This window comes from Lontra canadensis, unplaced genomic scaffold (genome assembly GCF_010015895.1).
Source record: "Lontra canadensis isolate GAN:19392208 unplaced genomic scaffold, GSC_riverotter_1.0 scaffold74, whole genome shotgun sequence".
Classification (NCBI taxonomy): domain Eukaryota; kingdom Metazoa; phylum Chordata; class Mammalia; order Carnivora; family Mustelidae; genus Lontra; species Lontra canadensis.
This window is the reverse complement of record NW_022631068.1, coordinates 2,021,328-2,034,241: the sequence shown is the minus strand read 5'-3', so window position 1 is coordinate 2,034,241 and position 12,914 is coordinate 2,021,328. Positions and strand designations below refer to the sequence as shown.

General features: G+C 38.6%; 1 protein-coding gene across 3 annotated transcripts in view; it reads right to left on the bottom strand.

Moving 5' to 3' along the window:
- NUCB2 (nucleobindin 2) overlaps nt 1-12,845 on the bottom strand; it is a 47,665-nt gene extending 34,820 nt beyond the window's left edge. Inside the window, exons 1-3 of one of the 3 annotated variants that reach the window (XM_032881134.1) lie at nt 12,716-12,822; nt 10,491-10,639; nt 7,236-7,389 (exon numbers count right to left, since the gene is read on the bottom strand). The gene's annotated coding sequence lies outside the window, so the exon portion shown is untranslated. Of the gene's footprint in view, nt 1-7,235; nt 7,390-10,490; nt 10,640-12,715 lie in introns of all 3 variants that reach the window. The other 2 variants (XM_032881135.1, XM_032881133.1) reach the window with 2 other exon arrangements.
- Between the last annotated feature and the right edge of the window lie 69 nt (nt 12,846-12,914).

The following is a 12,914-nucleotide window of genomic DNA, read 5'->3' as shown; positions in this document are numbered from 1 at the left end:
CCTTTTGGGCTACAATTCTGACCAAGGTGATAGGCTGGTTCAAATATCTACTAGGGCAAATTGTAATTCAATTGGCCACTTAGCCTGACTGCGCAGCTTTCTCTGCGTGTTACAATTTCATAGGCCACCTGTGCGTGGCCAGGCCCAACCACATGGCCTTTGCCCTTAAAAGCTAGTCTGTGAAGCAGAGCGGGTTCGCCCTCTCTGTAAGAGGCCCGCCCCGAATGTTTGGTTTGCTTCTTGATGCTTGGCGTGAAATAAAGCTTTGCTTGACCTTTGCTTTGTATCAGTCTCGCTCCTTTAATCATGGACCCATTATTGGAGACCTAACAGGGACTATACCAACGTAAAATGCTGTCACAGAGGGAAGGAACCCATCAACAAAATAAAAGGACAATCTACTGAATAGGAGAAGGTATTTGCAAATGACATATCCAATGAGGAGTTAATACCCAAAATATATAAAAACTTTCACAACTCAAGACCAAAATCATCATCATCATCATCACCCGATTAAAAAACAGGCAGAGGACCTCAGCAGATATTTTTCCAAAGAAGATATAGAAATGGCCAACAGACACATGAAAAGATGCTCAATATCACTGATCATCAGGGAAATGCAAATCAAAACAATGAGGTATCACCTCATGTCTGTCAGATTGGCTAAAATAAAAAACAAAGGAATAACAAGTGTTGGCAAGGATGTGTAGAAAAAGGAACCCTCATGCTCTGTTGGTGGGAATACAAGCTGGTATAGGCCCTGTGGATAACAGTATAGTGGTTTCTCAAAAAAATTAAAAACAGAATTACCATATGATCCTATAATTCCACTGCTGGGTATCTATCCAAAGAACATGAAAACACTAATTCAAAAAGATGCATGCACCCTTATGTTTACTGCAGTATTATTTATAACAGCTAAGATATGGAAGCCACCCAGCTGTCCATCCATGGATGAATGGATAAAGATGTGAGATATATACACCATGGAATATACACAGAATGGAATATTATTCAGCTATAGAAAGAATGAAATCTTGCCATTTGCAACAACATGGATAAACGTAGAGGGTATAATGCTAAGTGAAATAAGTCACCCAGAGAAAGACAAATAGCTCTATGATTCCACCCATATGTGGAATTTAAGAAAAAAAGCAAAGAAACAAAGAAAAAAGAGACAAACCCCAAAAGATCCTTCACTATAGAGAATAAAATGGTGGTTGCCAGAGGGGAGGTGGGTGGGAGGATGGGTAAAATAGGTGAAGAGGATTAAGAGTACACTTATATTGATGAACACTGAGTAATACATAGAATTAATTGTTGGATCCGGGGCACTTGGGTGGCTCAGTGGGTTGAGCCTCTGACTTCAGCTCAGGTCATGATCTCAGGGTCCTGGGATGGAGCCCCAAATCGGCTCTCTGCTCAGCGGGGAGCCTGCTTTCCCCTCTCTCTCTGCCTGCCTCTCTGCCTACTTGTAATCTATCTCTGTCAAATAAGAAATAAAATCTTAAAAAAAATAATAAAAAGAAAGGCAAAAGTGTGACTCATGTGACAATATTGAAATTAAATGTACCTTGAAATGGATTATACTTTGAACATAAATTTACTTCTTGATGATACCATTAGGATAACTTATCTCTGTCTTTTTAGTACCTTGTATAAGGCAAATGGCTCAATTAATATTAGCTCTTTTTAACACATCCATAAATTGTACAAGAAACAGAAATTCTCATAAATTTATGAGAAATTTTAAAAACTAACCAGACTTCTAAAGGAATTAGAAAAAGAAAAGCAAAGCCCAAAGTTAGGAGAAGCAAGGAAATAATAAAAATCAGAGCAGAAATAAATGAAATAGACACCACAAGGATTGCAGGTGAGATTAACAAATTAATAAACCAAAAGAAAGAAAGAAGAAAGGAGAGAGGGAGGGAGGAAAGGAAAGGAAAGGAAAAGAAAAGAAAAGAAAAGAAAGGAAAGGAAAGGAGGAAGGAAAGAAAGACAGGAAGAGAGAGGGAGAGAGGGGGGGAGAGAGAGAGAGAGAGGGAGGGAGGGAGGGAGGGAGGGAAAAGAGGGAGGACTCAAATAAATGAGATAAAAATTGAAAGAAGAGAAGTAATAAGCAACACAACAGTAATATAAAAGATTATAAGACTAGATGAAAAATTATATGCCAACAAACTGGACAACCTAGAAGAAATGGATAAAGTCCTAGAAACATAGTCTTCCAAAACTGAATCAGGAAGCAATAAAAAATCTGAACAGACCAGGGTGCCTGGGTGGCTCAGTCAGTTAAGCATTCAACTCTTGATTTTGGCTCAGGTCTGATCTCAGGGGCCTAGGATGGATCCCCACATTGGGCTCCATGCTCAACAGGGGGATTCTCTCCATTTCCCTCTGCCCCTCCTCCCACTCATGTATGCACACACACACATACACATACACACACTCTCTCTCTCTCTCTCACAAATAAATAAACGAATCTTTAAAAAAAAAAACCTGAACAGACGGATTATTAGTAACTAGAACTAGAAGTTGAATCAAAGAATTCCTAACAAACAAAAGTCCAGGACCAGAAAGTTTCACAGATAAATTCAACAAACATTTAAAGAGTTAATACCTATTATTAAAAAATAGAAGAGGAAGCAGGGGCCTGGGTGGTTCAGTTGGTTAAGCATCCAACTCTTGATTTCAGGGTTGTGAGATCAAGCCCCATGTTGGGCTCTGCACTCAGTGGGGAGTCTGCTTGAGATTCTCTCTATCCCTCTCCCCGCCACCACTATTCTCTTTCTCTAAAGTAAATAAATCAATCTTTAAAAAAAAAAAAAAAAAGAGAGAGAAAGGAAAACTTTGAAATTCATTCTATTAGACCAGCATTACCCTGATACCAAAACCAGACAAACACACTCCAAAAAAAGAAAACTACAGACCAATATTCCTAATGAACATAGATGCAAAAATTCTCAACAAATATTAGCAAATCAAATTCAACCATACATTTAAAGGATCATTCACCACTACCAAATGGGGTTTATTCCAGGGATACAAGGATGGTTTAATATATGCAAATCAATCAACACAATATACCATATTAAGAAAAAATTAAGGATAAAAACCATACAATCATCTCAATAGATACAAAAGAACAAGCATTTGACAAAATTCAACATCCATTCATGATAAAAAAATCTCAACCAAATAGGTTTAGGGGGAACATACCTCAATATAATAAAGGCCATATATAACAAGCCCCAGCTAACATCATACTCAATGGTGAAAAACTGAAAGCTTTTCCTCTAAGATCAGGAACAAGACAAAGGATGTTCACTCTTGCTACTTTTAGTCAACAAAGTAGTAGAAATTCAAAGCATAGCAATCAGATAAAAAAAGAAACAAAGACATCCAAATTGGTAAAGAAGAAGTAAAACTCTCTATTTGCAGGTAACATGGCACTATATAGAGAAAACTTTAAAGACTCCACCAAAAAACTATTATAACTAATTAATGAATTCAGTAAAGCTGCAGGATACAAAATTAATATACAGGAATTTGTTGTTTCCATACACTAAGAATAAAGAAGCAGAAAGAGAAATTTTTTAAAAAAATTTACAGCTGCATTAAAAAGAATAAAATACCTAGAAATATATTTACCTAAGGAGGTAAACTGGAACTCTGAAAACTGTAAGAAGATATCGATGAAAGAAACTGAAGACAACACAAATGAAAAGATACACCATGCTTATGGATTGGAAGAATTAATATTGTTAAAATGTCCATACTACTCAAAGCAATTTACAGATTCAATGCAATCCATATTAAAATACCAATAGTACTTTTCACAAAACTGGAACATAATGTTAAAATTTGTATAAACCTAAAAAAGACCCTAAATAGCCAAAGCGATTTTTTTTTTTTTAAATTTTAGAAAGAGATAGAGAAAGAGCACAAGCAGGAAGAAGGGTAGAAGGAGAGGGAGAATCCGAAGCAGTCTCCACGCTGAGTGCAGAGCCTCATGCAGGGCTGATTACGGGACACTGAGATCATGACTTGAGCTGAAATCAAGAGTCAGATGCTTAACCAACTGAGCCACCCAGGCACTCACCAAAGAAATCTTGAACAAAACTGGAAGTATCACAATCCCAGATTTTTACACTATAGTACAAAGCTATAGTAATCAAAACAGTATGGTATTGGCACAAAAACAGACACAGAGATCAATAGAACAGAATACAGAGCCCAGGGGTGCCTAGGTAGCTCAGTCAGTTAAGCACGTGCCTTCAACTCAGGTAATTATCTCACGGTTCTGGGATCAAGCCCCTCATTGGGCTCCCTGCTCAGCAGGAAGTCTGCTTCTCCCTCTCTCTCTGCCCCTTCCTGCTGTTCATGCTGCCTCTCTCTCTCTCTCAAACAAATAAAATCTTTTAAAAAAAGAAAAAAAAAAAAAAAGAATACAGAGCCCAGAAATAAACCCATGCTTATGCAATTAATCTACAACAGGGGTGCCTGGGTGGCTCAGTCAGTTAAGTGTCTAACTCTTGATTTGGCTCAGGTCATGATCTCAGGGTTGTGAGACTGAGCCTTGGGTCAGGCTTGTGCTGAGTGTGGAGGCTGCTTAAGACTCTCTCTCTCTCTGGGGTGCCTGTGTGGTTCAGGTGGTTGAGAAGCCAACTCTCAGTTTAGGCTCAGGACATGATCTCAGGGTTGTAAGATCAAGCCCTGAATCGAGTCCTATGTCAGGCTCCCCACTTGGTGGGGAATCTGTTTGAGATCTCTCTCTCTCTCTCTCCCTCTCTCTCTTCTCCTCCCCTGCTTATATGCATGCATTCTCTCTCTCTCTCTCTCTCTCTCAAATAAATAAATAAATAAATATTTAAAAAAAAAAAAAAAGATTGTCTCTCTCTCTCTGCCCCTAACCCCCACTTGCACACACTCTCTCTCTCTCTCTCCCTCTTTAAAAAAAAAATAAACAAAAACAAAAAAAACAAAAACCACCTAATCTGCAACAAAGGAGACATGAATATACAATGGGGGAAAAGATAGTCTCCTCATGGCTTGGTAAAACTGGACAGCTACATGCAAATGAATGAAACTAGAACATTTTCTTATGGCACAGACAAAATAAATTCGAAATGGATTAAAGATCTATATGGGACATCTAAAACCATAAAAATTCCTAGGGGAAAAAAAAAAAAAACAGGCACACTTCTCTTTGACATCACCCGTAGCAATACTTTTCTAGATATGTCTCTTTTGGCAAGGGAAAAAAAAAGCAAAAGTAAACTATTTTGTACTACATCAAATTAAAAAGCTTTTGCACAATAAAGGAATCCGTCAACAAAATAAAAAGGCAATCTACTGAATGGAAGAAGATATTTGCAAATCACGTATCTAATAAGAAGTTAATACCAAAATATATAAAGAACTCATAAAACTTGAGAGTAAAAAAACAAATCTGATTTTAAAAAGGGCACAGGACTTGAACAGATATTTTTCCAAAGACAGACAGACAGATGGCCAACAGACAACTGAAAAGATGCTCAACATCATTCATCACCAGGGAAATAAAAATCAAAACCATACTGAGATATCTCCTCACATCTGTCAGAATAGCTAGTATCAGTAAATTAAGAAACAACAAGTGCTGACCAAAATGTAGAGAAAAGGGATCTCTTGTGCACTGTTGGTGGGAATGTAAATTGGTACAATTGCTAGAAAAACAGCATGAAGTTTCTTCAAAATATTAAATTAAAAAAATTAAAAATGAAATACCACATGACCCAGTACTTCCATTGCTGGGTATTTACTCAAAGAAAATAAAAACACTAATCTGAAAAAATACATGCACCCCTGTTTATTGCAGCATTATTTATAACAGTGAATACATGGAAGCAGCCTCAGTGTCCATTAATAGGTGAATGGATAAAGGAAATGTGGTATATATCCTGGAATGTTACTCAGCCATAAAAAAAGAACAAAATCTTGTTATTTCCAACAACATGGATATACCTAAAGGGTATTATGCTAAGTGAAATAAATCAGGTGAAGAAAGTCATATCCCGCATGATTTCACTTATATGTGGAATCTAAAACACAAACAAAAACAGATCCATAAATCCAGAGAACAAACTAGTGGTTGCCAAATGGAACGGAAGTGGAAGGATGGGTAAAATAGGTGAAAGAAATTAGGAGATAGAAACTTCTAGTTGTAAAATAAATAATCATAGTGATGAAAATTGCAGCACAGGGAATATAGTCAGTAACAGTGTAATTTTGTATGGTGATAGACGGTAAGTACACTTATTGGAGTGAGCACTGGGTAATGTGTACAACTGATCAATCAATATATTATATACTTGCAACTAATAACATTATCAATTATATTTCAATAATAAAAATACAAGTAATAACCAGAACAAATACTCAATAAGACAGGAAAGCTTCTATAATGAATCACAGGATAAAAGTAAAAAAAGAAACACAATTTATTAAAGTTATTCATTTTGAAGACAATGATCAGACAAAGCTCTTCTGTGGCAATTACCGAAGTTCCTATGAGTGGTTATCATAGCTTACAGATCTCAAAGATGAAAGAGAAAAAGAGTATGGCAGAGACTCCTATTTGCCTGTCAATATCCAGATCCTCCCTTCCTCCTCAGTAACAAAAGCCCAGTTTTATTCAGGGTAGCTCAACATCCAGCTACATTTCCTACTTCCCTGGTAACCTGAGTTTTGGTTTGGGAAGTCTCTTTAAAGGAAAAGGAAGCATCTTTGTCTTTGCCTTGCTGCCTGGAACCTGGCTGTGATGATTAGAATTCTGGCAGCTATCTTGGACTACAAGGACCAGTGCCAAACCTTAGAGATGGCAGAACAAGGAACTGGGAAAAGTTTAAGTCCCTGATAACTTTATGAAGCTACTATACCTGACCCAGACAACATAATTCAAGAATTATTTTACATGAGGGACACCTGGGTGGCTCAGTTGGTCAAGCCTCTGCCTCCTGCTCAGGTCATGATCCTAGAGTCCCAGGACTGAGCCCCACAGTGGGCTCCCTGCTCAGTGGGGAGTCTGCTTCCCCTTCTGCCCCTCACCCTCTCTTCCCCACTTTCTCTCTCATTCTCAAATAAATAAATAAAATCTTTTTTAAAAAAGAATTATTTTACATAAGAAAATAAACATTGTATGTTTAAGCCACCATTACATCTGTATTTATTTTTTGCTTTCTTAACTAATCACTTACCTTCAGATAGGTAAAGAATTTTTATCTCCTTTTTTACAGATCAGGCAACTGAGATGCAGAGAAGTAAGATGACTTGCACAATATCACATTAGTGAAGAGGTGGGTCTTGACTCCTAGGTCAATGCTTTTTCACTAAAATCTGACTCAGCAAGTTCTAAATATAAAAAAAAAAAAGAGATAAAACCAGATTAAATATAAACATAAATTTTGGCCTTATTATAGTGGTAACAGCATATGATAGTATATATATTTGTCACATCCTGTAAATAGTAAAAGTACCAAATTTTTATTATGTGGAAGGAGACTAAATTATATCAAAATCCAGGGGAGAGGGAAGACAGAAATATTAAACAGAATCAAAGACCACAATAAACAAAGATTTTGGTTTACGATGCTGGCTTTACTGTACCTCTCCCCTTGTAAATAAGAATTCAGACTAAAAGCTTATTTTCCTCAGCAACGAGACTTCAAGATACAGGGTAAGTTTTCTTATTAGATCCTTAACTGAAATTTCTCTGAAAATCCTTAACTAGAATCTTTCTTTACTCTTACCATCACTTTAAAAAATTAATCTTGGCCCGAGTCTCAGTCACAGAGATCAGTAATAAAGCAAAATAGCTCAGATTTTCTTTTTTGAAATCCAATTGTCAAATACAAGGCAGTTGGCTCATGTGCAAACTCACTGGTGAACAAAAGGAATTATTTCTAAGCAGTTTACAAAGAAAATAAGCAAATAAAATATCTTCAGATTTTAAGAACACATATATTTCTTTTTATGGTATATTAAAAATAAAATCATCTAAGCAGGAGAGTGATCATACACATTGTATGTCAAAAAGGCATGTGGACTTTTATTAACACAGCATAGTCAAAAATAAACAACAGATTGAATCCTTATCACTCCCATTTACTGGCAAGCTGTTTGCCTCTCTGGTTCTCAATTTTCCTACCTATAAACTGAACTAATACTTCTTCCTAAGTTTTTGATTGGCTGAAAGTAAGAATGAATATATGGCAATTAGCACAATGCATGGCAATCATAAACGCTCAGTAAATATTAAAGCCCTTCATGTCTTGAAATGAAACAGCTATATAAAGTAATAAAAATCTGTTCTGTAAACACACAAAGTTATAGAACCTAAAAAGCAATATACCAGTTTGACATATAACCTTTAAATGTCATTTTTGGAAAGGCTGCATTAGAACTCTCCCCTGAGCATTGCCATAGCCAAAGTCCTGATGCAGCTACAGGCCAATGAAAAGAATACAACCAACAAAAGAGGAATACAATCTCTTCCTCCATGGGATTAAAACAAGAGTTCCTGGGTGCCTGGGTGGCTCAGTGGGTTAAACCTCAGCCTTCAGCTCGGGTCCTGATCTCAGTGTCCTGGGATCTAGTCCCACATCGGGCTCTCTGCTCATCGGAGAGCTTGCTTCCCCCTCTCTCTCTGCCTGCCTCTCTGCCTACTTGTGATTTCTCTCTCTCTGTGTCAAATAAATAAATAAAATCTTTAAAAATAAATAAATAAATAAATAAACCAAGAGTCCCAGGTTTCTCTCTCCAAGTCACTGCCCTTAGCCAGGAAACCTTGGTTGCTTCCTCTTGCTGTCAATGTCTTAATTCTAACAGTGAAAGGGAGTGGGGTGGAGAAAAATAAACGGCTTCTGAGTTTCTCAGTGGCATCAGTGATGAGAGAGATCAGAACCCTGATACCCAACTCCATTCTTCCCTTTAAAAATGAGAATCCAGGGACGCCTGGGTGGCTCAGTTGGTTAAGCGGCTGCCTTCGGCTCAGGTCATGATCCCAGCGTCCTGGGATCGAGTCCCACATCGGGCTCCTTGCTCGGCGGGGAGCCTGCTTCTCCCTCTGCCTGCCACTCTGTCTGCCTGTGTTCATTCTCTCTGACAAATAAATAAATAAAATCTTAAAAAAAAAAAAAAAAGAGAATCTACAGGAAAGCAAGATTCAAAGTAAAGTATCAGATGTATGACCAGCTGAGCAGGACTCTAACCCTTCCGAGTATTGAGACATTAGTATAGATACTGGGGTGCCTGGCTGGTTTAGTCAGTAGAGCATGCAACTCTTTATCTTGGGGTTGTGAGTTCGAGCCCCACCTAGAGCACAGAGATTACTTAATTAAAAAAAAAATTAAATAAGCATCCACAGGAAAGCGAGATTCAAAATAAAAGCATTAAATGTATAACCAGCTTAGCTGGACTCCAACCCTTCCATGTATCAAGACATTAGTATAGATATTAATGTCTCTGAGGCTCATATCTGTAGAAAAGGACACCATCATATTGCCTTCCCCCCCCAATCTTAATTGGTTACAGTATCCTTGGTAATAGGCTTACTTAATGAAAGCAGATACTGTTTCTCATCTGTATCACCAATAAACAAATTTAGTAAAATTACAATGTCTCCATTATGCATATATACTGTACTTTGGATAACTAAAATATGCCAAAAAGCTCTGCCAAATTAAAAAAAAAAATTGAAAAAAAATTTTTTAAAGCTCTGCCAAAAACAAAAGCACGCAACTGCTATCTCAATTTTCACTAGGTTGCTTTAAAATTTTTAACACAGAATTCTGGGACCAGAAATGATCTCAGAGGTAAGGTGTGGTTCAGACCCAACTTTTACAAAAGGTTATAAAGCATAAGGAAGCTAACTAACGCGGCCAAAACTATTTGACAGAGACAGGATTGGAATCTGGTCATCAAATTCTAATCAAGAATAATTTTCACCATTTCATGGTTTTTTTTTTAACTTTGGATTGAAAATCAATAAATGATTGAGATTTTTTTCCTTAAATAAGTCATTTGAAATGTTAGGAGCCTGTTTTTTAAAGTCTATAAGCTAATTGCACATATCCAACATAAAAATAACAAATTTCCCCTTTCCAGACCTTCAGATATTTAGAAAAAGTTAATCATCTATCATACCAAATACAGTCAACTCAATTACTCACAATACTTAAAAGTTTATCTACTTAAGGATTACTTTCAATGCACTTTAAAATCCTATACTTGATTCCTCCAGCTACCCAATACTTAAAAGCGTATTTTGCTCATTCATCAAAAAGGCCTTAGAAAGTGGAAAGCAACTTAAATGTTATTCTAAATAACAAAATTAATCGGATTTATCTATAGAGATACACAACATAACTCCAAGCAAAAAGACACTGGTACTGATCATGTTACTGTAGTCTATATTAACAACCATGATGAACAGCTAGAGGTTTGAAAGGTACCTTCATTGTTTTCATTGTGCATTTCATTTCAACTGGTATTTACAGGGCACAGACCAGTTTGGCAAAAGTTGAACAGTAAGTACCGATTAGCAGATTAAGGTGAACAGAGCAGGGATTTCAGCCATGGCAAGGTGGGTATATTAAGATTGCTGGAAGAGAACAGCACTAGTAACCACCAGGAGGCAGAAATGAATCTTTCACTAGAAAGTTAGACCGGATCATGGAAAGTTTAGAGAACTAGATGAGAAACAGTAGTTTCCATGTCTACCCCAATCACAAGAGTAAAGGTATTTGAGATTTCTCATTTTAAATATCCATTTTTAAAATTTTGGGGCCCCATTTACTGAGGAACATTTGTTGAGACATTTGTTTGCTCAGCATTTGTTGAACTTGCTGGTCGAGTTTTATGAAACAAGAACCCGCATTCAGCTTCAATGAAGTTGAATCCTGAGGTAATTTCTATAAGGAACAAGATGCAAGAATCTGGATATTGCCTGACTATTCAACAGAATTCACCAGAGAAGGCCGTAAGAAACAAAAATTTAAATAAATCATGAAAGGAGCTACAGGTTATAGGATCCAGATCTATTATACCTCTAGTCATACTATTTTGAACAAATTCCTTAAAGCAAATGTCTCCTCAATTCTTTCAATTCTTACAGGACAAGTCTGGAATCTCCTTCAAACAAAACTATCAGAAATATTTGCATATCAGATCCAAATCTATTAACCATGCTACTTTTTTTAACCATAGTACTTTTAATAAATTCCTTAAAGCAACGGTCTCAGCACTTTTTTTTTCCAGTTCTTTAGACAAAGTCCAGAATCTCCTTCAGACAGAATTGACTATCAGAAATATTTGCATTTAAGGGGTACCTGGGTGGCTCAGTTGGTTAAGCAGATACCTTCAGCTTAGGTCATGATCCCAGTGTCCTGGGATCCAGTCTCACACAGCCATCCCTGCTCAGGGGAGAGCCTGTTTCTCCCCCTCCCTCTGCCTACCAACCCCTACTCCTGCTCACTCTCTCTCTCTCAAATAAATAAATAAAATCTCAAAAAAAAAAAAAAAAAAAGAAATATTTGCTTTTATCCTCCTTCTTTCCCCTTCCCCCCTTTTTAGCCAAGATAATAATAGGTGGTTTGATGTTCATATTCATCCATGGATTTAATAGCTTCAATAAAAGACTTAGATGGGAGCACTTACTTATTCAATTGTGTACGTGTACATTATCCAATTTAAGAGTTTAGTGGACACTCAAGAGGTTCCATCTCCCAGAATTCAGAATAATGATTCAAGGGTCATGTTCATATTTTCTCCCTCTTTCTCTCTCCCTCTCTCCCTGCTCCTGTCTCTGTCTCGATATTATAAAACATCTGGATATTGTGGGACGCCTGGGTCGCTCAGTCCGTTAAGCGACTGCCTTCTACTCAGGTCCCGATCCCAGAGTCCCAGGATGGATCCCTACGTCCCTGTGTCCAACTCTCTGCTCAGCGGGGATCCTGCTTCTCCCTCTCCCTCTGCCTTCTGCTTCCCCTGCTTGGGCTCTCTGACAAACAAATAAAATCTTAAAAAAAAAAAAAATCTGGATATTGTAAAATAATTGCCAACCAAGACCCCTTGCCAGCACCGACCACAACAATAACTACATTTATTCACAGAGTTACCATTTAGTAAGTGCAACAAGGAAGTGGAAGTACTACCTCCGAAACAGAAAGAGCTCATCTTACAGCGATTTCTCACTTAAGGGAAAACAATACCACAGCTGACACGAACTTTCTCTAAGTGTCAAGGTTTGTAGGGTTAACAGACACGCAGAAGAGCAGGATTGGCCGGCCTAGTTTCGCTTGACTGCGCCAGGGGCGATGTGCATCTGCAGGGAACTGGTGGGTACACCCCACTTCTTAGTGGGCGCCTCCCTCGCCCAGCGACCTGCCAAGGCGAGGCTGGACCCTGACGGGGTCTCGGTCCTGCACTCACCTACGCCTGCTCCCCGCCATGAGCCTACCACCTTCATCTACCCTAAAGAAAGCTTGGGTGCCTTGAGGCAAGTGGAGTGGGAAAAGGGACCCCACGCCTCGGGCTGCAACTGGAAGCACCCACCCCTCGTCGGTGCCGCCCGCTGTGCGGTTCCCCCCGCCATTCTCACTGCAGGGTAGGGCAGCCGAAGCCCTGAGCCCTCTCTCAGCACCCGCTCCAGCCTCCCGCCGCGCTGATCCGCACCCACCTCCGGCCTCTGGCCTTACCCAGCCGGGTCTCGGCGCTCGAGGCTCCGCCTGCTGAATGCACGCAACACACAAACCTGTCTCTCCAGCCCCCCGCCCGCGGTTTTTCTCTGTACCTCCGCTGACCGCACGCTCCCGCCTCTTCGCTGCCTTGGCGACAGCCCCCGCCCCTCCTGGCAGCCTCTGATTGGTCCGATTGGG